At 43.8% G+C, this 27086-nt stretch overlaps 1 long non-coding RNA gene and 1 pseudogene across 1 annotated transcript in view; one reads left to right on the plus strand and one right to left on the minus strand.

Moving 5' to 3' along the window:
- On the plus strand, positions 1-26770 carry LOC141048006 (guanine nucleotide-binding protein G(q) subunit alpha-like; annotated as a pseudogene).
- LOC141047985 (uncharacterized) overlaps positions 1-27086 on the minus strand; it is a 227564-nt gene that overhangs the window by 146515 nt on the left and 53963 nt on the right. The window lies entirely within an intron of this gene.

Consider the following 27086-nt stretch of genomic DNA (forward strand, 5'->3'; position numbering starts at 1 on the left):
ATGAGTCTGGAGTCCATCATGGTGTGCTGCCTCAGCGAGGAGGCCAAGGAAGCTCAGAGGAACAGTGATGAGACTGGCAGCTCCACCAAGACAAGAGGGACACCCACCAGGAGCAGATAAGGATTATCCATGGATCTGGCTACGCTGATGAAGAGGGGCTTCACTAAGCTTGTGTGCCAGAACATATTCACTGCAATGCAAGCTATGATTTGGGCAAGGGAGACCATTAAAATTCCATACAAGAAGCAACACAACAAGGGCCATGCACTGTTATTTCGGGAAGTTGATATTGAGAAGGTGGGCTCATTTGAGATCCCTTATGTAGATGCAGTGAAATATTTATGGAATGACCCTGGCATACAAGAATGCTATGATAGGAGACGGGATTATCAACTGTCTGATTCCACAAATAATTATCCAAATGACCTGGACCATATTGCAGATCATGGATATCTACCTTCAACAACTTGTGCTCTGAGTCAGAGTGCCCACAACAGGAATCATCAAATATCCATTTGATTTACAAAGTGTCATCTTCAGAATGGTGGACATAGGAGGGCAGCAATGAGAAGGAAGAAGTGGATACACCTCCATAATGTTCCTTGTAGCTCTGATCAGGTGCTCATGGAGTCTGATAATGAGAACCGGATGGAAGAGCGCCAAGCACTATTTAGAATGATTATCACATATCCGTGGTTTCAGAATTCTTCACTCATCCTATCCTTATAATAGGCTATCAATATTGACATCAGCATTGATCAGTTGACTAAAGGAGTTGTAGCGCTTCGTGGAATAAGGACTGCTATTTTACCATACTTATACACCATGTTCCAATGTATTTATTTAAAGGCAGTCTGCAGGATTTAACCCCTCCAAGCCTTATATGTGTGCATGTATGGCACCCCTGAGGCTTCAGTCGCCACAGAGGTACTGCACCTTCTCCTAAGGTGAAGTGCCCCACCATCCAGGTAGGCTGGGAACTACTTTCTGCATTCCAACACCTGCACCCCACACACAGGATAGTTCAGCAGGGACCCATCCATGCTTTATGCTGGAAAGGTCATAGGGTGCCTTTTGTGGTCCCTGGCTTCATAACACGAGAGGTGCTGGGGAGGCGGGTGAAGTTAGATACAAAAGAGTGGCAAGAGTGAAAGTTAGTGGTTTGTTGGTTTGAGGAGAGAGAAGAGAGAAGATGGGTGTCTGAGGGATGTGCTGCAGCAGGTCCCAGTGATCTAGGCTGCTGACACGAGACTGATAAGATTGATAACCTAACCTTCCATAAGAGAGATAGAACAGATCAGAACGAAGGAGAACAGAAGAACAGAGGGAAGCAGGTTGAGAAAGAGAACCCTTCCAGTCCAGAGAGCGCCAAGGATGGGGCCTGGTCCCCGAGGTTGATTGGATCTTTATGTCCGGCAACAGACACCGAATGAGTAGTGAGCCGCCAACGCCTTGCTCCCATCATAGACTTGGGACACAACAGCAACTGAATATAGAGCCGGGACGCAGTGAGGAGTCCCCGAAGCAGGCTACAGCTGTCTGTCATACCAGTATAGACTATGAACACAGAGAGAGGCATTCCAGGGTAAAGTACTGGAGTGCTTCACACCTAAAGGCGCATTGGAGTCGTTCAGTAAGGTACATGTTGGCAGAGTGTGGAAGGGAGAATCCCATCCTGTCTGGAGCCCTGACCTGGAGAACACAGTATGGAGGCAGGCAGTTGTGTGAACTGCAAACAGTGAGTAAAGCTTTGGAACCGCATACTCCTGTGTCGTTCAGTTATTCCTGCACCACTACACCTGGGTACCAGCATCCATACCATTCTGTGCCTCTCCTCATCCATTGCACCTACACTGCCCTGGGACTACAGCTCCACCTGTGGGGAGCTTTACCATCTCTACTGCACCACACCATCAGTCTCAACAGATCTGTATGCAGCGTTGGCTTACCATCTTACTTGCCAAACACCACGGGTGGCGTCTCGAACTATTCATATAAACTTTAACACCATTAACATCACTGCCATTGATATTGGGCACCCAGGGCCACAGACCGGGTCACCGCTGCTGTGACACATTCCTGCCTTGACAACAGCCCAGTACCGAGTACCCCGCTGCCCTGTGTGCGCGAGGGCGACCCACATGTAGCTCTTTTAAAGACAAACTCAGTTAACACCTTTATATGGCCGGCCCCTTTCTCCCTTTATTCAGTAATCAGCATTTCATTTGATATATAAATTATGCCTAACGACTGTGGTGGATCTTAACCTTCTATCACTCCAGCTCTATTTCCAGCAGAGTGCTACCTGCTTTTGCTTCACTGACAGCCTCTATGATGTGTTTCATTCTGGAAAAAAAGAGCTGCAAGTTGATCAGGAAGAGGTGGCACCGAGCAGGTATAGAGCTGGAGCAACAGATCTACTCCCTCATTTGAATATAAACATAGAAAAGAAACTATTTATTTGGAAGTCGCCTTGCTACACTTGTAAGGAGAGCTTTAAACTAGAACAACATGGGAAGGGAAGCAAAAGACCAGAAAAAGCCATACACCTGACAAATGCTATTGAGAACTCTGCTATTAGAAGTGGAAAGGAAGAACAAAGACGAAAGAATCTAATTAATAAAAATATTGGAGAAAGAGAAACCAATCACAAACTAAAATGTTTCTATACTAATGCACAAAGCATGGGCAACAAACAAGGAGAATTGGAACTACTAACGCAGGAGAAGAAATATGATGTCATTGGAATCACTGAAACTTGGTGGGACAATACACATGATTGGAATACAAGACTAGAAGGATACAACTTATTTGCAAGAAACAGACTTGATAAACGAGGAGGGGGTGTCGCATTGTATGTTCGAAACGCGTATATCTGCACAGAGATTGAAGCTTCAGAGACTGGGAGTTCTGTGGAAACTGTTTGGGTAAGAATACAAGGACAGAACAATGGAAAGGACACCATTGTAGGCATTTACTACAGGCCGCCAGTGCAAGCCGAAGATATAGATGAACTCTTTATGCATCAGATGGCCAAGTTCTCCAAAAAATATGACATAGTTGTCATGGGAGATTTCAACTATCCAGACATTTGTTGGGAATCTCTCTCAGGCAAAACTAACAGGTCAAGGAAATTCTTATCCTCTCTTGCTGACAACTTTATCTTCCAAAAGGTAAGGGAGAAAACTAGGGGAACTGCTACCTTGGATCTAATCATTATAAACAGGGAGGAAATGGTTGAGGAGGTAAAAGTGGCTGGGACCCTAGGAGGTAGCGACCATGCTATTTTAGAATTTTGGATTACTAGAGGTGGAAGACCTGTGAAGACTCAGACGTCAAGGTTAGATTTCAGAAAGGCAGATTTTAAGGGATTCAGAAAGAGAATTGGAGGGATCCAATGGCTGGATATCCTTAAAGACAAAAATGTCCAGGAAGGATGGGAAATCTTGAAAAATGAAATTCTCAAAGCACAGTTGTTAACAATTCCGAAAAGAGGGAAGAATAGGAAGCATTTAAGGAAACCAGGATGGATGAACACAGAACTTAAGCACATGCTAAAAAGGAAGAAAAAAATGTTTATAAAATGGAAAGAGGGAGGCATATCTAAAGAAGAATATAATGCTGTCTGCAGAACCTGCAGGGCACAAATCAGATTAGCTAAAGCTGAAAATGAATTGAGGCTTGCAAGAGATGTCAAAAGCAATAATAAAGGATTTTGGGGATATGTCAAAAGTAAAAGAAAAGTCAAAGATGCTATAGGATTTTTACAGGATGAAAATGATGAAATAGTAAGACAGGATGTTGAGAAGGCTGAACTTTTAAATTCCTATTTTGCATCTCTCAGAAAGGAAATGCAACATCAACTGTTATTCACTGTCCTATTGAGGGAATAGAAGAATCCAGGATATCTATAAACAGAAAGATAGTGAGGAAACACTTAGCTAACCTAAATGAATTCAAGTCTCCAGGTCCAGATGAATTACACCCCAGAGTACTGAAGGAGATAGCAGAAGAAATTTTTGAACCCCTCTCCATAATCTTTGAAAATTCTTGGAGAACAGGAGAAGTGCCAGAAGACTGGAGAAGAGCAAATGTTGTTCCTATCTTCAAAAAGGGGAAGAAGGTGGACCCAGGCAACTATAGGCCGGTGAGTCTGACTTCTATACCAGGAAAGATCTTTGAACAAATTATTAAACATGTATGTCAATACCTGGATAAGAATGAAGTGATTAAACAGAGTCAGCATGGGTTTCTAACTAATAAGTCATGTCAGACTAACTTAATTTCCTTCTATGACGGTATCACTGATTGGGTGGATCAAGGAAATGCTGTAGATATAGTACATCTTGACTTCAGCAAAGCATTTGACAAAGTCTCTCATACAATCCTTATTGAAAAAATTACTAAGTATGGAATGGACAAGGCAACTGTTAGGTGGATTCATAACTGGCTTAGTGATCGGACCCAAAGAGTGGTCGTAAATGGCTGCACATCCAGTTGGAAGAATGTCTCAAGTGGGGTACCACAGGGCTCTGTCCTGGGCCCTGTATTGTTCAACATCTTTATCAACGATTTAGATGAAGGAATTGAGGGTAAACTGATTAAATTTGCTGATGACACAAAGCTAGGAGGGATAGCTAATACTAGAGAAGAGAGAGAGGATTCAAAAAGATTTAAATAAACTGGAGAAGTGGGCAGCAACTAACAGAATGGTTTTTAACAGGGAGAAATGCAAAGTACTACATCTGGGCAATAAAAATGAAAAAAGCATATATAGAATGGGAGGAATAGGGCTAAGTGACAGCACATGTGAAAAAGACTTGGGTATACTAATAGATCACAGACTGAATATGAGTCAACAGTGTGATGCAGCAGCAAAAAAGGCAAATGCAATTCTAGGATGTATTAACAGAAGCATACAGTCTAGATCACGTGAAGTCATTATTTCCCTCTACTCTTTGGTCAGACCTCATCTGGAATATTGTGTCCAGTTTTGGGCACCACATTTTAAAAGACATCAACAAACTGGAGCAAGTTCAGAAAAGAGCGACCAGAATGGTGACCGGTCTGCCAACCCTGTCTTATGAGGAAAGGTTGCAGGATTTGGGAATGTTTAGTTTGCAAAAGAGAAGACTGAGAGGAGACTTAATAGCTGTCTACAAATATCTAAAGGGCTGTCACATTGTAGAAGGATCAACTTTATTCTCATTTGCACAAGGAAAGACTAGAAGCAATGGGATGAAACTGAATGGGAAGAGACACAGATTAGATATTAGAAAAAACTTTTTGACAGTTAGAGTGATCAATGAGTGGAACAGGCTGCCACGAGAAGTGGTGAGTTCTCCTTCAATGGAAGTCTTCAAACAGAGGCTGGACAGACATCTGACTGGGATGATTTAGCGAATCCTGCTTTGAGCAGGGGGTTGGACCAGATGGCCCAGGAGGTCCCTTCCAACTCTGATTCTATGATTCTATGAAACTACGATCAAAAAAGCCCACTTATTTAATAAAGATCAAAATGTATTACTACATCTAAGAACAAACATGGGGGAGACAAAGTGCAATTGTGCATGACAAACAAAATACCAAAAGGGTACAGATCTAAACAGGGCATCAGAAAATTTTAAGCACATCAATATCCATATAGACAATGGCGGATCTTAATAGGGGCGGTCGCCCCGGGCCCAAGGTTTTTTGGGGGCCCAGGGGCAGGGGCGGGCTGGGCCGGGTGGCAGAGAGGCAAATGCCACCCGGACCGCTCCCCCAGCACCTGTACAGGGCCGGCCGTGCCCTGTGCTGTGATGCCGCCGGCAGCAGACAGCCGCCCGCGTCACATTCTATGAGGGGCCGGGAGCTGTGCACGGCCGTCACCTTGACGGCTGCTCAGCTCCGGCTGTACTTCCGGGTCAGATGTCGGGCGTGCGCGATGACATCATCGTGCACGCGCCGACATGTCCCGGAGGATGCTGAAAGCAGAGGCGCTGCTGGGGAGCGAGCCGGCTGTGAGGTAAGTGTATAGGGAACTTTTTTTATTTTTTTTTATTTATAAAATGAATTAAATGGGGGGGGTGACTGGGGCCTCTATATGATGAAGTGGGGGATAAGGGGGGACTGCACATGATGAAGTGGGGGATAAGGGGTGACTGCACATGATGAAGTGGGGGATAAGGGGTGACTGCACATGATGAAGTGGGGGATAAGGGGTGACTGCACATGATGAAGTGGGGGATAAGGGGTGACTGCACATGATGAAGTGGGGGATAAGGGGTGACTGCACATGATGAATTAAGGGATAAGGGGGGACTGCACATGATGAATTAAGGGGTAAGGGGGGACTGCACATGATGAATTAAGGGGTAAGGGGGGACTGCACATGATGAATTAAGGGGTAAGGGGGGACTGCACATGATGAATTAAGGGGTAAGGGGGGACTGCACATGATGAATTAAGGGGTAAGGGGGGACTGCACATGATGAATTAAGGGGTAAGTGGGACTGCACATGATGAATTAAGGGGTAAGTGGGACTGCACATGATGAATTAAGGGGTAAGTGGGACTGCACATGATGAATTAAGGGGTAAGTGGGACTGCACATGATGAATTAAGGGGTAAGTGGGACTGCACATGATGAATTAGGGGGTAAGTGGGACTGCACATGATGAATTAGGGGTAAGGGGCACTGCACATGAAGTGGGGGTAAGTGGGACTGCACATGATGAATTGGGGGTAAGGGGCACTGCACATGATGAATTAGGGGTAAGGGGCACTGCACATGATGTGGGGGTAAAATTAACTGCACATGATGATGGGGGAGTGGGGCTGCACATGAAGTTGGGGGCGAAGGGGACTGCACATGATGAAATGGAAGGGGGATAAGGGGCTGCAAATGATGAAGCGGCACTGCAGATGAAGTGAGTGGGTGATAGGGGACTGCGATGGATGAAGTAAGGGGACTTCAAATTAAAGTGGGGACATTAAAGTGGATCCCCTATGGCCAAGATCACGTTGGGCGATTTTGTGCGTATTGGCCGTAGGCCTACAGCTTATGTGCAACGTCTTTTTAGGCCATGTCCACACGTGGTGGAATGGTGGCGGGTTTTCCGTATGGACCCACAGCAAACCAAGTGCTGCGGTCCGTACTGCTGTCAATTCCCGCACAGGGACCGCAGCGCTCAGGTGGGAAGGGGGGTACAGGGGCCCAGGTTTTATGAACAGCCCCGGGCCCATAGTCCACTTAATCCGCCACTGCATATAGACAATAAGGATCCATTAAATATTTATATCTCTCACTATATAGACATTTGAATATGTATGCAAACCGATTTCAGATGAATAGAATGAACGTGTAAAAATATTGCTGGAAGTATCTTGGAAAGATACATGGGCATACACATAGATCAGTCCTCATTCAAGACCTAGCAGCTTTTTTTTTTTTTCAGTTGCTACAAGTACCGCATTTGCTGGATCACGGCAAAACCCCAAGTGTCACACGTCTGCAAGTCCCATAGGGAATAAATGAGGCTGAATGCAGTGCTGCCACAAGTGATCTGTTACATGGCAAATGCAGAAAAACTACTGGATCTGCTGCGAAATGCAAAAATCGCTGATTTGACAGTAGCCCAAGTCACTGACGACAGTGTCTGCATTACTCATGCTCACCAATGGGGGAGGCAGCACTAAACGTGCCTAGGGCAGCACAAACAATACGGCCCTGGCAGGAAGATGTGTGTAAGGGTAAATCAATATATTTACTTTGTTCTATGTTCAGCTAAGCAAATCCTTAAAATGTTTATTCAATAGCTATTCGAAACATACCTCAAATTTATCTGACCAACTCAGCTGAAGAATTCAAAGATGGTTAACCATTTTTTGTGACGTTAAAAGGACAACCCATTACACATTCTGGGAAGGACTTGGAAAAGCTCCATGAGAAGTGAGTGAACAGTAGGAAACGTTGAAAAGACATGTCCAGCTTCTAGGTGCAGTTACTAATTTATTGCCGTTTCAATACATATTCCAGTATATCACAGCAAACAGACGCCTCTTGCCAGCCTGGGAGTTTTGACTCTTATGAAGTCTTAGTACAAGAGTCAAAATGCATAGGATGGCAGTAGGGGTCTGTGTGTTGCACTATTGCATATATTGAAAGAGCAAATGCTCAACTGCACCAGGAAGCTGGACCTGACTTTTCCACTAACAATTGTACACCAAGAGGTGGTGATTGCCTGTGCTTCTGGTCAGGATGGTCTGAATTGGGAATTGAGGATTAGTACTAAGGACAGTGACATGTGGCTTGAATAGTAGGAATTGTATGCTTACTTGTATGGTAGTCACTAGCATTTTCTCTCTAGATTTCATCAACCTTTGGTGAGTGCAAAAAAGGCAAGAGCTATTTTACCAAATGGCACAAGAAAACCTTTGAAGATCAAGAACTTGCTGGAACTTACATCAACCATACCCATCAGTAAGAAGGAATTTCCCATCTGAAGTTGAACAACAATATTGGGTGAAAGGAGAAAGCTTAAGGTAAGTCTCACCTCCAGCCATAGGCAGCCCTGCCACCCATCTTTATAGAAGTGGAGATAAGCAATGATGCATTATGGAAGATGTTTGGTCAATTAGTTTTAGTTATCGCTACCATTGAGAGTGTAAGTTAGCTAACTTGTCTGTCTAGTTCCACAGATCTACAGCAATTAAGAGAAAGTGGACAGAAGAAAGAAGACCAAGAAGATGAAGTGGAAGAAGGAATCAATCCAGGAAAGCAATGTGATAAAGATGATTCAAGAAGCTTCTTGAACAGTACTCAATAAGAGTAAAAGAGCCCTTCCCATCACTAACCATGTGCAAATCAGCCAAACCGCTGCACAGTACTGCCAAGACAAATGGAGGTGAGCACAGAACAGAATTCTGAATTATACTTCATGCAGCACTATGGGAACACCCCCATCTTCTACTAATGGCTGCACCATACACAAGAAGCATTTTCTACCATCTCCCTTTTGTCTCCACTTCCTCAAGTGACATTTCCCAGTGAACGCATTTGTCTTGGTTGAAAGCAATGCCAAAATTTGAAAAACCATCCAAAACACTACATGTGAACATAGCCCAAGTGGTGGAATAACATTTTTGTTTTGGGTTATTTGTCTTACATGCACATTACCATGAAAAGGATGTTCCTCAACATATTTCCCAGGAAAATCCATTTCAGTTTAATTTTTGTATGTTTTATTTTGTGCCTGTAAAAATGGCATAGGACTGACAACATTGTTCATAGCTGTGACCTGGGAGTCTGAAATGCTTCCAGGGGTATTCCCCATGATGATACCATGTAATTTGAACACTGTTCCTAATGATTTCAGATTTATTTTTAGGCCCCAAAATCACCCGAGGGGGGTTGGGGTGGGAAGTCGTGGCACAAGTGCTTACTTTTCCCATTGACTTACGTTGAGCTGGTTAGACGTGTTTATTGGGTATTCCAATTTGCTGGACCCAACCAATGAGCACCTGAGCTTTTTAGTGCTCACCCATCACTAGGGCTTATCAGAATACCATTAGCGGTTTCCTAATAGCTGCATCGGAAACCTGGAGCGCTACCATTTATCAGCAGTTAGGCGCCGCAGCTGCATGTGTTGCAGCTGTGTGACAGTCACATCACATGCCTGGAGAGACCAACACAGACAGGCAGTCTCATCAGGTCCTTTGTGATCAGACATCTCCCTCATTTCACATGGGATGCCATAATTTTCACAGATTGCTTAGGCCTCTTTCACACATCAGGTTTTCGCCGTCAGGCGCGATCCGTCGCTTTTGACAGAAACCGGATCCGGCGAAATGCAATGCCGGATCCGGTTTCCCCCCCATTGACTTGCATTTGCGCCGGATGGCCATGCGTTTCATCCGGTTTTCGCCGGATCCGGCAATGTGTCGCAATGTGTCGCGATCCGGCGTCTGGAAAAAACGTCTACTGTAACGTTTTTTGTCTCCGGCGAAAAAGCCGGACACGCCGGATCCAGCGCGTTCGGCTTTTTCACACAATGAAAGCCTATGAGCGCCGCAATGCGCCGGATCCGTTTTTTTTGGTCTGAGCATGCTCAGTAGCTCTGCCCACAGGAGATATATAGAAGGAAGACAATGGGACCCTCAGCCACACCCAACATGCCACCCAAGACAGCAACCAGGCGCAGGAGAAGGCAGCAGACATCTGCAGCAGCAGCACCATCAGCACCACCCCAAATGGAGCAGCATGCTGAACGGGAGGGGAGTCCAGAAGCAGATGAGAGACTGTAATTATCAAATCCCCCATTCCTCCAAACTAGGGCCATGGAATATCAAGATATTCATTGGCCCTTTGTTTCTCTTTATTCAACAGCCGCCAAAGAGATGCAGCAGCAGCAGAAATGGCATCACTGGCAGCAGCAATACCCACAGCCATGGAGTCTGGCCATCAACAGGACAGCACATCTTCTTCTGGGAGCCCTCCCTCGCCTCGTCAGCGTTTGACGGTAAGTTTTTATTTCCAAAATCCATCATCTCTGTAATATATGTCTATTCATTGCCTTTTATTTCAAAACAGGAATCACAAGATGAAGAGGAGCTCCCAGAAGAAGAAGGAAGGGGTGGACAGACGCTTGGAGTGGGCTCACAATTCGTAAGTTTTTTGCATCAAACGCAGAAACACAACATCACACTACACACAACACATAGAAAACAATGATCTGCAGACCACACACAGCAAACAAATGCCTACATCCAAAGACATAACATTTTTTGTTTTCTTCTCTAGTCTTCCCAATCTGGTGCTCGGCCAAGAGGTCCTCGCAGTGCCTCCCAGGGTCGTCGGCGACAGCAACGCGGCGGTCACCAGCGTGTAAGTATAAATATTTTTGCTTTTTTTTTTTGCACTTTTTATTTCATTTCTTTTGTGGAGGCTAATTATGTTATTTTTGTCTTTCTTTCACAGCCTTCACAGCGTGCTCCCGACTCTGACGGTGAGGATGGAGGGATTGATGTGGACCGCCTCATCGATCTCGTCAGAGAAAGGGAGCCGCTCTGGAATATGGCTGACCGCCGCCACGCTGACCTGATCATTACCCGACGACTCTGGGAGGAAATCTGTTCTCTCCTTGTGGGCCGCTGGGAGGACCTCGAAGCTCGGGCCCAGATTAAAGAGCGTAAGTATATACAGTAACGGTTGCTTGATGTAAACCAGTGTTTCCCGAACTCCAGTCCTCGTGGTCCCCACGGATCATGTGTTCAGGATTTCTATTTATTATTGAAATCCTGAAAACATGACCCCTGGGGACCAAGAGGACTGGAGTTTGTGAAACACTGATGTTGTATACTAACCACTCCTTTCTCGTTTCAGGGAACAGAATTGTGAATCGGTGGCGGTCTGTGAGGGATCGTTTCAAGAAGGAGTTCAATAAAGAGATGCGGGCCCCGAGTGGATCAGGAGGACGCAGGAGCAAGTACAAGTACGCACAAGCCCTGTCGTTCCTCCGGGAAACAATGCTCACCAGAAGGTAAATATTACACACCACATGTGAAAAAGATGTAACTTTTTTTTTTCAGCCAGGGCCATACCATGTCAGTATTTTAATTGTTTTTTTTTCTCTTTATTCCACAGCACGGTGAGCAGCACTCGGGAGCCTGCACGATTGGACCCTTCTGAGGCGATCCCTGAGGAGACCGGCACCGAGGGACACTTCGACCGCCCCGGTACATCTGCACCTTCCCTGCCTTCCCACACATTCGACCCATCTGTCCCATCCACCAGCACAGGAGCATCGTGGCCGCCTACATTACATGAAGCTGCTGGTGAGGAGATCGCTTTCCCTTTACCCCACCCTTCTGCCCCTGCCGCCTCTAGTACACCTGCGGGTACTGGGCGGCAGCGGCAGAGGGGTCAGGAAAAGAGTTATGCTTAAGAGTTATTGCATCTGAATGCATCTTTCCAGAACTGTCTCAAAGTCTTGTCAGAGCAAATCTCCGCAGGCTTTCAGCAGATCAACTCCAGCATTCTGGAGGTGAAGACACTTCTGCAAACCATGCATTCAGAAGCAAGATCTTCGCCAAACCACACCTTTTTCAGGTCTGTTGTGGAGCGCATGGAAACGCTCTCTCCTGCCCAGCAGATGCATGTAATGCATTCGTGCCACGGTGCTCTACAGCAGGTTACCTCCCAACCTCCACCTCCCACCACTGTAGTTCCTCCACCTGCACCCCCTCCAGCCACTTTCCATCCTCCCCCTCCTATTACATCTGCACCCCCTCGAGCCACTTTTCATCCTCCCCCTCCTACTACATACCAGCAACCTCCCCAGTACCAGCAACCTGCCCCGTACCAAACTCCTTCCCCGTACCAAACTCCTTCCCCGTACCAAACTCCTTCCCCGTACCAAACTCCTTCCCCGTACCAAACTCCTTCCCCGTACAACATCTGCTCCTACAGTCCCTGCCCAACCCTCCACTCCACCACCCACCACCTCTTCTGCTTCCCACATGTCCACCCATTCTGTAGTTTTTTCCACACCTTCACCTCTAACTGTTCCTTCCCCACCACGATCCCAGTCCTCTCTCCACACACCCAGTGTCGAAGTGTCCTGCAGCCCCTCCAGCAGTATTTCCACCCCACAATACACAGAATTGTAATGTGTGTTTTTTAATAAAAATGCCCATTGGGTTTAAAACCTTTATTAAAAAAGTTTTTTGCACTTTAAAAAATTTAAAAAAAAAAAAAAAATTTTAAATAAAAGTTAAAATTATCGTTTCACAATGGTTGTCTGTCTTTTCTTTCTGCGGCGAACTATGTTTAAAAAAAAGGTTAAATACAGGGTATTTCAAAGGTAAAAAGGTATTCAAAACCAGGTATATAACTGTGGGTAAATTTTAGCTTTTTGCCACAGTTGTGTTCCTGGTTGTGTTTGAAGCAAAGTATTTCACCTAAAAAGTTGTGTATATTGTTGGTGATTTCCTAACAATGTACACAACTTTTGTTAAAAGGTGAAATACTTTGCATAAAACACAACCAGGTACACACCTGTGGCCTAAAGCTAAAAATAGTAAGACCATGACAAGATAGCCAACTTTGGTTGGCAAAGGTATATACTGTTGGTCCAGAAGGTACACAAGTTTGGTTAGGGCACAAATCTTTCACACTCTGTCATCCTGCCAGTGTACTCTGCCTTGAGGGGCCACAAGGGTCAATTTTAAAAACCGGATCCGGCGTAATCCGTCGAAAAAACGGATAGAAAAACGGATGAACCGGATGAGACGGATCCGGTTTTGTCTGTCAAGAACAAGACGGATCCGGCAGAAAACCGGATCCGGCACATCAGGTTTTACAAAACATTTGCCGGATCCGGCATTCCGGCACGACGCCGGATCGCGCCTGACGCCGAAAACCTGATGTGTGAAAGTAGCCTTAATCTTTTCACAGTGGACTAGGTCAGAAATTTACCCCATCAACAATCCATACTTAGCTATGACTAGGTCACCAGTAAGGCCTCTTTCACACATCAGTTTTTTGCCTTCAGGCGCGATCCGGCTTTTTTTGGAAAAAACGGATCCGGCAAAATGCAATGCCGGATCCGGTTTTTCCCCATTGACTTGCATTAGCGCCGGATCGTGCCGGATGGCATTGCGTTTCATCCGTTTTTTGCCGGATCCGGCAACTTCTCATTCCAGCGTCTTGAAAAAACGTCTACTGTAACGTTTTGTCTCCGGCGAAAAAGCCGGAAGCGCCGGATCCGGCGCTTCCAGCTTTTTGCTACAATGAAAGTCTATGGGCGCCGGAATGCGCCGGATCCAGAAAAAGACGGATCCAGCAACCGGATCCGGTTTTTTTAAGTCTGCGCATGCTCAGATCCAATTGGCCAGCCTCCAGGAACAGAGACGGATCCAGCAAAAAAACGGATCCGTTTCTACAGTTCTCCAAAATTTATGCCGGATCCGTTTTTTCTAAAAAAAGCCGGATCATGCCTGACGGCAAAAAACTGATGTGTGAAAGTAGCCTAACTTCACTTTGTCTGCAACCCACTCAGTTTCTTTTGACTTTACGTGGCAAGTCTGTTCATCCTTCTGCTTGGTCTGATCACCTGAGGGCCATAGATGCCACAAGTCATTATCAATCACATCAGCAAAGACCAATCCTTTTTTTGGTCACATCCACACCAAACTCAATCTTTATATTCAATCGGGTGGTCTTGTGCTGACCATGTTTTTTCCAGAATTTCAAAGATGGCCACTGTGGAATGGTTCATGATGTCCACCTCTGCCTGGCCAATCACAAGGCCAGCACAGTTTAGTTGCAATCAGCTGATTTTCAGACCATTGAGAGTCATTATTGGCATCAACTAGAAAGGACAGGAAAGGAAAGATGCTGTCTGCAATCATGCACAAAACTCTGCCAAAAAATGTCCAACACTTTCTGATAACAAAAACCCTGAAGTCACCAGACTTGAATTCCCTATATCAGCACTCTGGTATATTCTGATGACAGAAAAAGGAGACCAATCTGATCAGGGACAAAAAGCAAACAGGCATAAACAGACATCAGAATGGAAATTCAGCACAGCCCCAGCTGGGGCTGGCTCACCACAAAAACTGTAATCCGGACCAAATCTCATGTGAAAAAAAAAAATAGCAGAGCACACTTAGCTTGAGAAGGATGGAGCAGAACTGGAAACCAGAACCTCAGGGCAGGAAAAAAAAAAAATTAGGGAGTCAGCTGACTTAAATCCAGTCAGACTCCTGATGTCCACTCACAGTCCTCCTCCTCAGGTGGCAGGTCTCTGCCATTTAGATCAGCTTCATTGCCTACTGTCACCACTAGAGGGAGCCTGGATGGAGAACTCACGACTCCTCTGTCAACACAGCCAGCTCCACCACCCTCACCAGAAGCCAGAGGAAAACCAGAAAGTTAACAACAACTATACTTTAGGAGGATAAAATTTATATCCTTCTGGTACCCCCAGGATTTCTATTCAGGAATGAACTGGTGGCTATTCTCCTGCACACCCACTCTATAGGGATCATCTCACAGAGTGGCAATGAACCAGTTGCACTTAGTCACAAATGCTGTCCTGATACCAGATTCTTGTAGCAGTTTGAATATGCAGCTGGTGGTCTTGTTGGAGATGGATGCTTTCCTCTCAATGTGGTCCTTCCTGGCTGCATTGCCAGCTGTGATCTGGTCCTTGGACTGCATGAGGACAAAGCCAGGGTAATTCAGGAGCTCATACAGCTAGTAAGTTTTACCTTCATGCAGCTTCTTGCCCAGTCTCAACTCATGTGTGTCCATGATCATCTATGTCTATGTTAATCTATTACACTGAAGGTCACTTGTCTGACCAAAACCTTTACTACTGCTTACTACTCCTGGAATAAATTGTCACCATAATACCAAGCTGAGTGCCATTTTTTGCTAGATTATATGCCAACTTGTCAACTCAGACTAAGGCCTCTTTCACACATCAGTATTTCATCAGTATTTGTATGCCAAAACCAGGAATGTCTCCAAAATAAGGAACAGGAGGAGTCAGTCTTTCAATTATATTTTTTTCTCGGTAAGTTCCATTTCTGGCTTTGGCATACAAACACTGATGCAAAACTCTGACCAAACACTGACGTGTGAATGAGCCTGAACTTGGCAGTTGATGAAGAATTGGTAATAGATGCAGGACAGCCAACAGCTTTAATTTATGATAAAAACAGAACCTGAATCTTGAGACAGAAGTCTACGGTCCTGATTGATCCATACATAAAGCATATCACAATCTTGCATCAGAAGTGGAAATTTTCTAAGACTTCTTAGAATTACAACCATTATGGACATCCATGACATGTCACTGAATACTGCAATACTAAATCTTTCCACTGGGAGCACTGCAGAACAATGGAACACTTAGGCCATGTGCACACGATGCATTTTCCAGCAGATTTCTTTTTACGCGCTTTTCCACTGCAGATTTGGAGAATGGAGCAGGTGGAAAACTGCAGAAAAGTGACATGCTGCATTTTTTGGACTGCACAAAAACCGCACAGAATAAACTGCAGCGTGTGCAAAGTGGTTTTTGATTTAAATTGTACTGTAAATCACTTTGCGGATCTGCAGCGTTACTGCGCGGTAAAATCTGCTGGGGATCCGCAGGTAAAATGCATCGTGTGCACACGGCCTAAATCAATGAAAACTACAATACATTTTATTTCTATGGCGCCAACATATTCCGCAGCACTTTACATTTCGGAGGGGACTTGTACAGACGATAGACATTACAGCATAACAATAATCACATAGATCATAACAGATACCAAGAGGAATGAGGGCCCTACTCGCAAGCTTACAATCTATGAGGGGAAAAAGGGGAGACATGAAAGGTGGGTGGTAACAATTGAGAAAAAAAAAAAAAAACGCAAGCTGTGCACACGCTGCGTTTTTTTCCACGCGGTTTTTATGCGGTCCAAAAAAATGCAGCATGTCACTTCTTTTCTGCAGTTTTCCACCTGCTCCATTCTCCAAATCCGCAGAAGAAAAGCCGCAGTGGAAAACTGCAATAAAAAAGAAATCAGCAGGAAAAATGCCGGTCATATCACCTGCGGATTTCTTAAAGTCTGCGCGGAAAAATCCACAGGAAGAAAATCACCGTGTGCACTTAGCCTTACTGCCAGATATCTCCACTGGTGAAAGCTGATCAGATCACTCAACTGAAATTAATAAATTCTAAGAAACTTCTTTGAAACAAGCCATTATCCCACAAATTTACTTAATCAACATTTGCATAATTCAGGGATCAGGTTTTGTCCATCCTCAGAATAGGGGTGAACAGCCTAATGCAGAAGGAAATTTTTGGCTTCCAGGGAGAAGGAGACACCTGAGGTGAGGGGAAATGCTGGATTATACTAATGAGCCTCACAATAACCAGTGACCACATAGGAGCAGCACTGAGGAGCTGATGTGAGGCCAATGGCAGGAAGAGACATCTCTCAGATCACCATGTTATTCTAGAAGCTGCAGCTGATCTGTTCTGGGTTGAAATTGTCTGTCATCAAGATGATTGATAATAGATGGCTCCTAATTGTGAGCGAATCTGAACTAGATACAAGGTCAGATAATGTGAAGCCTCCAATACATAGATAATGGTCTTCAGAATGATGCAGGGCCTTCATTCCTCTTGGTATTGGTTTTGCTCTATGTCTATTGGTATGCAGTAGTGTATATTGTCTGTACAAGCCCCCTCTAAAATGTAAAGAATCCATGGATGTAATGCGGAATATGTCGGCACTATGTCACCATCACCCACGGACAGATTTGCCAGTGTGGGAAAAGAAAGGCTTTATACAATTTAATAAGACTCTTACACACAGTGACGCGCTGTAAACAATTTGAGATAATGGCAAAACCATTTTTTGCTTTTCATTCTATTGTCAAAGTTGCTGCCCATAAAAAATATGATGAATTCTCTGTTGGAAATGCAACTGCAGATATTCTAGCCAAAGAGGCAGCCGTGACAAGAAAAGTGTTTCAACATTAACCCCTCGAGGTTTCAGGAGTTCAAGAACAGACCCGAATATCCATTTTGCAGAAGAAAAAGACATCTCTTGTTACTTCCCAGGTGGATACATAACCTCCCTTTTGTTTGTTTAAGCGGGGTTTTGTGTCATGACTTAAAGTGGAGTTCTGTGCGTTTATACCAAAATATCTACAGGTTGAGTTCACAAGATATAATCATGAAAGTTTGGGTCATTTAGGCCAACAGAAAAGGTTAGGCATTCTCAGAATGATTACTGGAAAAAGATGGAAGAGACTATATAAAGTATTGTTCAATCATGTCTCATTTGTGCTCAAATGAATCCAAGACCAAAAGGACAAACCTCCACTCCTCCAAATTGCACCTGCAGATGGTCCATGGTCTATGTTACAGATTGGTCTGTTACCATCAGGTAAAAATGGTCTCAGGTATGCATTGGTGTAGTAGATGTTATTTCTAAATGGGTTATATTTTACATGTCAGGAAAGATGATGCTTTGTCCACAGAGAGCATTATTTAATCATGTCTTTTGTACTTGGTGGATCCCAGGAATGGTCACCTCTTATTGAGGAAGTCACTTTACAGGAAAAGTCATGCAAGTAGTTTGTACTATTCTAGGGGTACAACAGTTTAATGTACCTTACCATCCACAGGCCGCTGGTATTGTAGAAACGATGAAAAGAACAATAACATCCAGAATTGCTAAGATGTTGTTGGACAAAGGAGATACTTGGGTTGATGCCGGACCTTTTGTACTGTTGAGTGTGATGAACGACTTCTTCCACAACTCAATTTCCTCCTTTTGAACTAATGACAGGAAGAAAAATGCAATTTTTCCACATGAACCATTTTTGTCCACACCTCAAACAGATGCTGTTGCAAGGCCCAAATGGTTGCAGTAGTTACAGGAAAGCTTGAAAGCCATACTTCCACATGCTGCATCAAGAACGCAGAGAATGGAGACGACATATGAATCTATATTCAACAAAGGGGCTCTAGTGAGGATTAAACTGTCAGGAAGAATGGACCTTGGGAAAGTAACTGGGAAGGTCCCTTTGAGGTTATTGAAACCATGGGACAAGTTATGATTCTTGTTCAACAAGCATCTAATGTAGTTAAAATTACCCACAGACAATAAAGTGTGGGCACATGTTGATCAATGCAAGTTGTATATTGCAGAATGATACTGCATTTATTTTAGGAAGAAATGGATTCCAATAAGAGCTGGAATATTAAACATCCTGCCCTTGATGGATTTTATTCAACACCAATCCTACAGGAGAAGACAAATCTCAGGAAAAGCCAATTGATGTGAATCACATTTCTGTTACTCTATACTATTTCAACTGATCTATGCAGAAGATCTTTTACATCATGGAAAAAATACTAGTGAAGTGAATGAACCTTTCCAAAAACTCTACATTCACAAAGTCCAAGAGGATCTAGTCTACAATACCTAATAGATGAAGACATACCAGACAATTCAGAAGATATTACTGGAAACATTTGCATGGGTTATGGTGTAAAATGCTGTATTGAGCTACACTTCATTCACGACACTGACATAATATTACATGCTACCACAGGACCCAAGACCAAGTTCACACAGTTACAAGAGATTACATACACACTAATAAGACAGGCACATGGGAATGCAGTCCTACAGATATGTTTTACTGGAATATAGAAACAAGAGATTAGGAGGAATCTGTGTGGTCAGGTGAAATTCAAATGATGTGATCACAAAAGGGAAAGTTGCAACACCCAAAACAGATATGTGGTTAAGGACACAATTTTGGGAAAATTTTGGAGTCTTGATTACTTTCCATTACAGAAGGAGATGAAGATTGGGTAAAAACATGGAACTTCCAGATAACCAGTAGCTATAGTGTGGCGCCCCTGAGGCTCAGTCGCCACAGAGGTACTGCACCTTCTCCTAAGGTGTAGTGCCCCACCATCCAGGTAAGGTGGGAACTACTTTCCACACTCCAACCCCACACAACAGGGTTGTTCTGCACAACCACATTGCAGCTCAGTGCTTAGAGAGTAGCAGGGCACCTCTGGTGGTTTCCTACATGGAACACTGGATGTGCTGGGAGGTGGGTGGAGTCAAGATGTGTAAAAGAGGGAAAGTGTAGGATTAAAGGTTCAGTCTGACAGAGGGTCAGTGAGGAAGGAAGCCACTCGGGAGAAGTGGGGATCCCTGGAAGAAGGGATGGAGGAAGGAGTGCTGCAGCTGCCTCAGTGATCTGAGCCAGCTGGCATGGGAAAGAAACAGAAGGAGAAAGACGTAGAACAAGCTTTCATAAGAGAGAAAGAACAGTGCGGAACGAAGGAGTAGGAGAACAGAGGAGACGTGGGGTGGAAGAGGAACCCTGCCTATAGGTTCTCAGTGCAAGTCTGGGGCCCAGTCCCCAAGGTTGTATGGACACTTATGGTTCTGCATCAGACACCGGTGGAGTAGTTGCCTGTAAATGCACTACTCCCATCTAAGACTTGGGGCACAACAGCAACTAAATAGAGAGCCAGGACTCTGGTGAAAGGAGTCCCCGATAGAGGCTACAGCTGTCTGCCATACGAGTAGAGTTGTTAGGAACATCTGATAGGAGGAAATTCAGAGTACCACGGTACTGGAGATCGTCACAATTAAAGGCGCTATAGAGGAGTCGTTCAGGAAAGGTACATGTTGGCGGAGTGTTGGAGAGGAGCTTTCTATCTGGCCTGAAAGTTGGCTGAGTCTCTAACCCGGAGGACACAGCCCGGAGGAAGGCATCCTTGTGTACCGCAGACTGAGTAAAGCCTTGGAACTACAAGCCTCAGTGTCCTCCATTCATTCTTGCGCCAACCTGCTCAGCACCACTACATCTGGGTACCATCCTTTAGACTGCCTACACCTTCCCATTACAGCTACACTGCCCTGGGACATCAGCCCTGCCTGTGGAGGGCTATACCAATACTGCTGCATCCCATCATCTGTCCCAGAGGATCTGTCTGCCGCGTTGGCTTAACACCTCCCTTGCCGAGCACCACAGGTGGCGTCAAACTGTTCCATTTCACTAACTTCATATACCGCCATTGACTTGGGCTCCCAGGGCCATGGTCTGGGTCACCACTGCTGTGACACGTTCCCCTGACACCAGCCCAGTACCGAATACCCCGCAGCCCTGGGAGGGCGACCCAGTAGCTTTTACAGTAACAAATACTAAGGCTCCAGAAGCAAGGATTACACCACATTTTTGTACTTATTCAGATGTAGTGATACCAAATTGGCTAATTTTATCTTATTGGGTAAAATTTGGAGATTCAAATAAAATTTTAATGAATCTTGTATAATCCCTGCAGTTAGAAGGTATATGATGACCTCTGATGCCACAGACATGCCAGCTCAAGACCATGGTGATGCCAAATGCTGTGCTTTATCGCTCAGAGATGTGGACAACACAGAAAACCCTATTGACCTGTGCAGTTTTGACTTCTGTAAAGAGCTTGGTGAGGGAGGATTTGGAAGTGTTGATTTATCCTCAGTGTTCCCCAATGTGTCCTGCACCAGATACACTGGAGGGACATACGTATTCAATGTAGTGATCCATTACACAGATTCATATAATATATGGCAGTTTGTTCTGATCCGTTGTGATTTTTAACCTCAGGTCATCTTGCCATCACACCAAGTCAGCAAGGAACTCGTGGCTGTAAAAATAAAGAATAAATGTAAGGAGGAAAAGGTGTACAGTGAATTAGAAATCCTGAAAATGGTCATCTGGTGCTGTTATTTGATCTGTCCTTGGTCTGAGTGGACATTAGAAATATACCAGAAGCTTTTCAGTGATCTGTGTGCGTGGCATCTGCCATTTACCATTTGTTCCTGCGTTTGCTTCTATAATGTTGCTAAAAGTCTCTTCAGAAGGGGGATAGAACTCTCGTGCCACCTATAGGAAGGAGCAATCCTAGTGGTCAATGTGCTACTCCCTATAGGTGGCGCTAGAGTTCTTGTTCTTACTCTCTGAAGAGACAACAACTTGCACATTTCCCAAAGGAGCATTGCAGCTTTAAAGTCTCCTCATATCGGCATGCTTACCATGTCACTCTGCTAGGAAAGACGTTACCCCTGGGACCCCCTTCTAAAATGTTCAGTGTTTTCACTTGGTTTTTTTTTCTGCTGCCAAGTATGAGCGTTTATGCATCTTACATAGTAATGCCTGCTGTGGGCACTTGCTAATTAAGCAATTATTCAAAGCAAGTTAGTCATTTCATCCTAGAAAACTTCTGATAAATTCAGATCTGGCTTCGGGAGCGCATGTGTGCACACAATTTATTTCTAAGTGCAATATTTTCAGAGTCTCTTGCCGGTTAAACATGGCATATGGACAGGTCAGGAGACAGGCAAGGCTGGGCAGATATTTAAACAAATATGCTTCTTGTTAAATTGCACACCACTTAGCTGCTGCTTTCTTTTGCCTCTACTGTCCCTTTACACATTCTGTATACTCGACATCAGCCCCTCCATTCCCCCTCTCCCATGTACAGCACAGAGGCTGACATTTCACAGTCACTCCAATCCATCCAGTGCACAAAACCTAGACAAATCAAGCAAACTGTTCATGTCTCCCTCTAGTCACTGGTGACATCTGATCTAACCCTTGGTCCCCTTCCACCATTATAAAAACTCACCCTGCAGCACAGATATCCTGACAATCTTATAAACATTCACTGCTCATCTCCTTTAATGGTGCCCTCTGGAACTCAGTCAACATGCAAACTCCTGCATATCCAAGATTTAAGTTAGCCGAGTTGGTTAAGTGGTAAATTAGGTATAAACATGTGATAATGATTTTAACTGGACCATAGAGCAGAGAGTAGAGTTGAGCGCTACCATCCGATACTTCAAAGTATCGTATCGGATGGTATCGGCCGATCTTTAAAAAAAGTATCGGTATCGCCGATTCCGATACCGGAAGTCCCATTCAAGTCTATGGGACTTCCGGTATCGGAATAAGAAAAACCCTTTCCTGCCCTTGTACAGCCTCTCTGGGGTCTGTACGGGCCTTTCGGGGGGCTGTGCCGGCCTGCCAGGGGGTCTGTGCAGGCTCCGGTGGTCTGTGCCGGCCTGCCGGTGGTCTGTGCAGGCTCCGGGGGGCTGTGCCGGCCTGCCGGGGGGTCTGTGCAGGCATCGTCCGATGGGACTACAAGTCCCATCTGGCGATGCCTGCTACCATGACAGTGATTGACACATTAGCCAATGATGGGACAGTAGTAGTCCCATCATCCGGCTAATGTGTTAAATGTAAAAAAAAAAAAAAAAAAAAAAAAAAAAAAATTACATGCTACATTCATACTACATACTACATACATGCTACATTCATACTACATGCAACATACATACTACATATATACTACATGCATGCTACATATATACTACATGCATGCTACATACATGATACATACTACATATATACTACATGCATGCTACATACATGCTACATATATACTACATACATACTACATACATGCTACATATATACTACATACATACTACATATATACTACATGCATGCTACATACATACTACATATATACTACATGCATGCTACATACATACTACATGCTACATGCATGCTACATACATACTACATACATGCTACATATATACTACATACATACTACATATATACTACATACATACCACATACATACTACATACATACAATACATTCATACAATACATACATAGACATACAGTACATATAACATAGAGTAACATACTTACCAATACTTGTCACATTGTTCCCCGAAGCCATTGTCTTTCCGGAATAAATATTAACATAACAAACCACAAAAATACTCACCCACGATCCGAAGCAGTCCACGAGTGTGTCCCACGACGATCTTGGGTAGAGAACTGCAGCATCAGATGATGCTGCCGTTCTCTACGGGCTGCAGGAATCCAATGACGGAAGGTAGGTATCCTTCCGCACTGTATTCCTCCGCCACTTAAAAAAAAAAAAAGTCCCTAGTCTCACTTTATGCCATTGCTGTGTGGGAATTTCCCACACAGCAATGGCATAAAGTGAGACTAGGGACTTTTTTTTTTTTTAAGTGGCGGAGGAATACAGTGCGGAAGGATACCTACCTTCCGTCATTGGATTCCTGCAGCCCGTAGAGAACGGCAGCATCATCTGATGCTGCAGTTCTCTACCCAAGATCGTCGTGGGACACACTCGTGGACTGCTTCGGATCGTGGGTGAGTATTTTTGTGGTTTGTTATGTTAATATTTATTCCGGAAAGACAATGGCTTCGGGGAACAATGTGACAAGTATTGGTAAGTATGTTACTCTATGTTATATGTACTGTATGTCTATGTATGTATTGTATGAATGTATTGTATGTATGTAGTATATATGTGGTATGTATGTAGCATGCAGTATGTATGTAGTATGTATGTAGCATGCATGTAGCATGTAGTATGTATGTAGCATGCATGTAGTATATATGTAGTATGTATGTAGCATGCATGTAGTATATATGTAGCATGTATGTAGTATGTATGTGGTATGTATGTAGCATGTAGTATATATGTAGCATGCATGTAGTATATATGTAGTATGTATGTAGTATGTATGTAGCATGTATGTAGTATATATGTAGTATGTATGTAGTATATATGTAGCATGCATGTAGTATATATGTAGTATGTATGTAGTATATATGTAGCATGCATGTAGTATATATGTAGTATGTATGTAGTATATATGTAGCATGCATGTAGTATATATGTAGTATGTATGTAGTATATATGTAGCATGTATGTAGTATGTATGTAGCATGCATGTAGCATGTAGTATGTATGTAGCATGCATGTAGTATATATGTAGTATGTATGTAGCATGCATGTAGTATATATGTAGCATGCATGTAGTATGTATGTGGTATGTATGTAGCATGTAGTATATATGTAGCATGCATGTAGTATGTATGTAGTATGTATGTAGTATGTATGTAGCATGCAGTATGTATGTAGTATGTATGTAGTATATATGTAGTATGTATGTAGCATGCATGTAGTATGTATGTAGTATGTATGTAGTATGTATGTAGTATGTATGTAGTATGTATGTAGCATGTAGTATGTATGTAGTATTTTTTTTTTTTTTTTTTTTTTTTTTTTAACATTTAACACATTAGCCGGATGATGGGACTACTACTGTCCCATCATTGGCTAATGTGTCAATCACTGTCATGGTAGCAGGCATCGCCCGATGGGACTTGTAGTCCCATCGGACGATGCTTGCACAGACCCCCGGACATCAGCACAGCCCCCCGGCAGGCCGGCACAGCCCCCCGGCAGGCCGGTACAGACCCCCACAGGGTGCACAGCCCCCCGGCAGGCCGGCAGAGACCCCGGGCAGTCCACACAGCCCCCCGGCAGGCCGGCACAGCCCCCCGGCAGGCCGGCAGAGACCCCCGGAAGGCCCGAAATGACGGCGCATCATGATGCGCACACACCGCGCATCATGATGACGTCAGGCCGTCAATCAACTGAACTTCCGATTCCGATGCCGAATTCCGATATTGAAAAAATATCGGAAGTCGGTATCGGAATTCCGATACAGCAAGTATCGGCCGATACCCGATACTTGCGGTATCGGAATGCTCAACACTAGCAGAGAGGTTTATCTGTAGGTCATTGGCAAATCCAGATGTTTTTTAGCAACATAAGCTGTAAAAAGTTTCCACACATCTAGAAGCAAAGTTATCCAATCACCATGATCTTACATATAGAAGATGCCCATCTTTTCCCAGAAAGATAATATGAATTTGTAAAGGTTGGGAGAAATGGGTGTTGACCAAATAAGTGGTGAGTCAATAGCTATTGATAGTGTATGGTCATTCATTCTTAGCAAATTCAGCTGGCTCTGTCAGTGGTCTGGAGACAAATACCAATGAATGGGGCCAATTTTATTATTGCATAAAAATACCTATAGGTTGCACCATCTATTGGGCACCCAAAAGCAAATACCAGCTGACAAAATGATGAAGTTGGGTCTCCCAATACCTTATCACTGGACATAAGTAGCTGCCCAATTAATCTGGCAGTGGCTCTCAGAATACACATTAATGTGATTGCCATGTGTCAATCACACCAACAGTTTTATTCACTATAGCAGCCACTGTCCCAAAAGTAACATATTCAATGTTTGGTATTTTTGCCTTGGAGAAGTCACTGCTCAGATCAATCTAAATCTCATGGTACTGATCTGTTTTCTTCAGGTTGGAATTCCCAAGGATGCAGTCAACAGCTGTGCATTATAGATATCTTTGGCTCTCGACTATTGGCATGGTAGAGGGTTGATGCACAGGGACCTGAAACCAGACAATGTGTTGCTCATGGACAAAGCTAGTCATAAAATCAAGCTGAGTGGCTTTGCTTTGACCCAACTTGTAGGAAACTTGTCCATGTCACATTATCCTGTACATGAATACAGAGGACTAAGACATTATTCTTCAATCTTGAGCCCTACTATAGATAATTGCTCATTGGGAGGTGTCTTTGTTGCTTTAGCTGGATATTTTCTTTGGCTTAAAGCAATGGAAACTGACAAAATGTACCGAGTATACATCAACTGGAAACAATGTCCAGACTGTACTCCACCTGCTCATTGGGAGAGGTTAAGAGAAGCCATAAACATGTAAGGCCAGGTCTTCTATCCATGATCCTCTTGTAGTCATCCAGTTTCGTCTTCAATTACCTCAATTTTCCCTGGAAAGTAAATGTATTGGACCATGGCATCAACTTGGCAGTTAAGGTAAAGGAATTTGTAAAAGAATTTGGAGAACAAATAGCTTGAGCTTTTTTTTGCAGCTTGCTGTACAGATTACTTTAGTGAGAATATCAGGTTTTAGGTCAGCGTTTTTTCACAATATGTTTTCTTTTGTAGATTATCTTGATTGCCAAACTTGGGATATACATGTTACCATCACCACCTCTGGGCTTGTTCTTTATAGTTTATGGAAAAGCTCGAGTTTATGATCATGTGTTGCTTTCTGGGTTCTGTATTAAGTCTTGAGACAGAAGCCTGAAAGCCAATCATACTCATCCATACAGAAGTCACACTGCTCTCTTAGATCCAATGTGAAAATTCTAAGACTTCATGGAGGGACATGGTGCCACGATCATTCTAACCAGATCCTGGTGATGGAACCTACTGAGAAGTCCATGATTATGGAAACAGAAGCAGCTTGAACAAACTAGTATTGCATGAAACCTGTAATTTTTAATCTGAAAGTTTTGCAGAGAATTGACAATCCACAGAAGACTCCAATGCTAAGGAGGTCTGTCCTCAAGTTCATACAAACATATGACTTGTTCTGCCATCTTACTTAATACTGTAAGCATCATTGACCTGTTCACAGGACCCTTTTATGCCAAGTTCACATGTGCAATATTCAGCCTTTTGAAACAAGTATTCAGTTTAATGTATCAATAAGAAATAGAAGAAATGAAGAGGATATGGTTGCATTTTAATCTAGTTTTTGAAGAAATCTACATTATACCTGCT

This window comes from Dendrobates tinctorius, unplaced genomic scaffold (assembly GCF_039654945.1).
Source record: "Dendrobates tinctorius isolate UK_male_01 unplaced genomic scaffold, ASM3965494v1 ptg000131l, whole genome shotgun sequence".
Taxonomy (NCBI): Eukaryota; Metazoa; Chordata; class Amphibia; order Anura; family Dendrobatidae; genus Dendrobates; species Dendrobates tinctorius.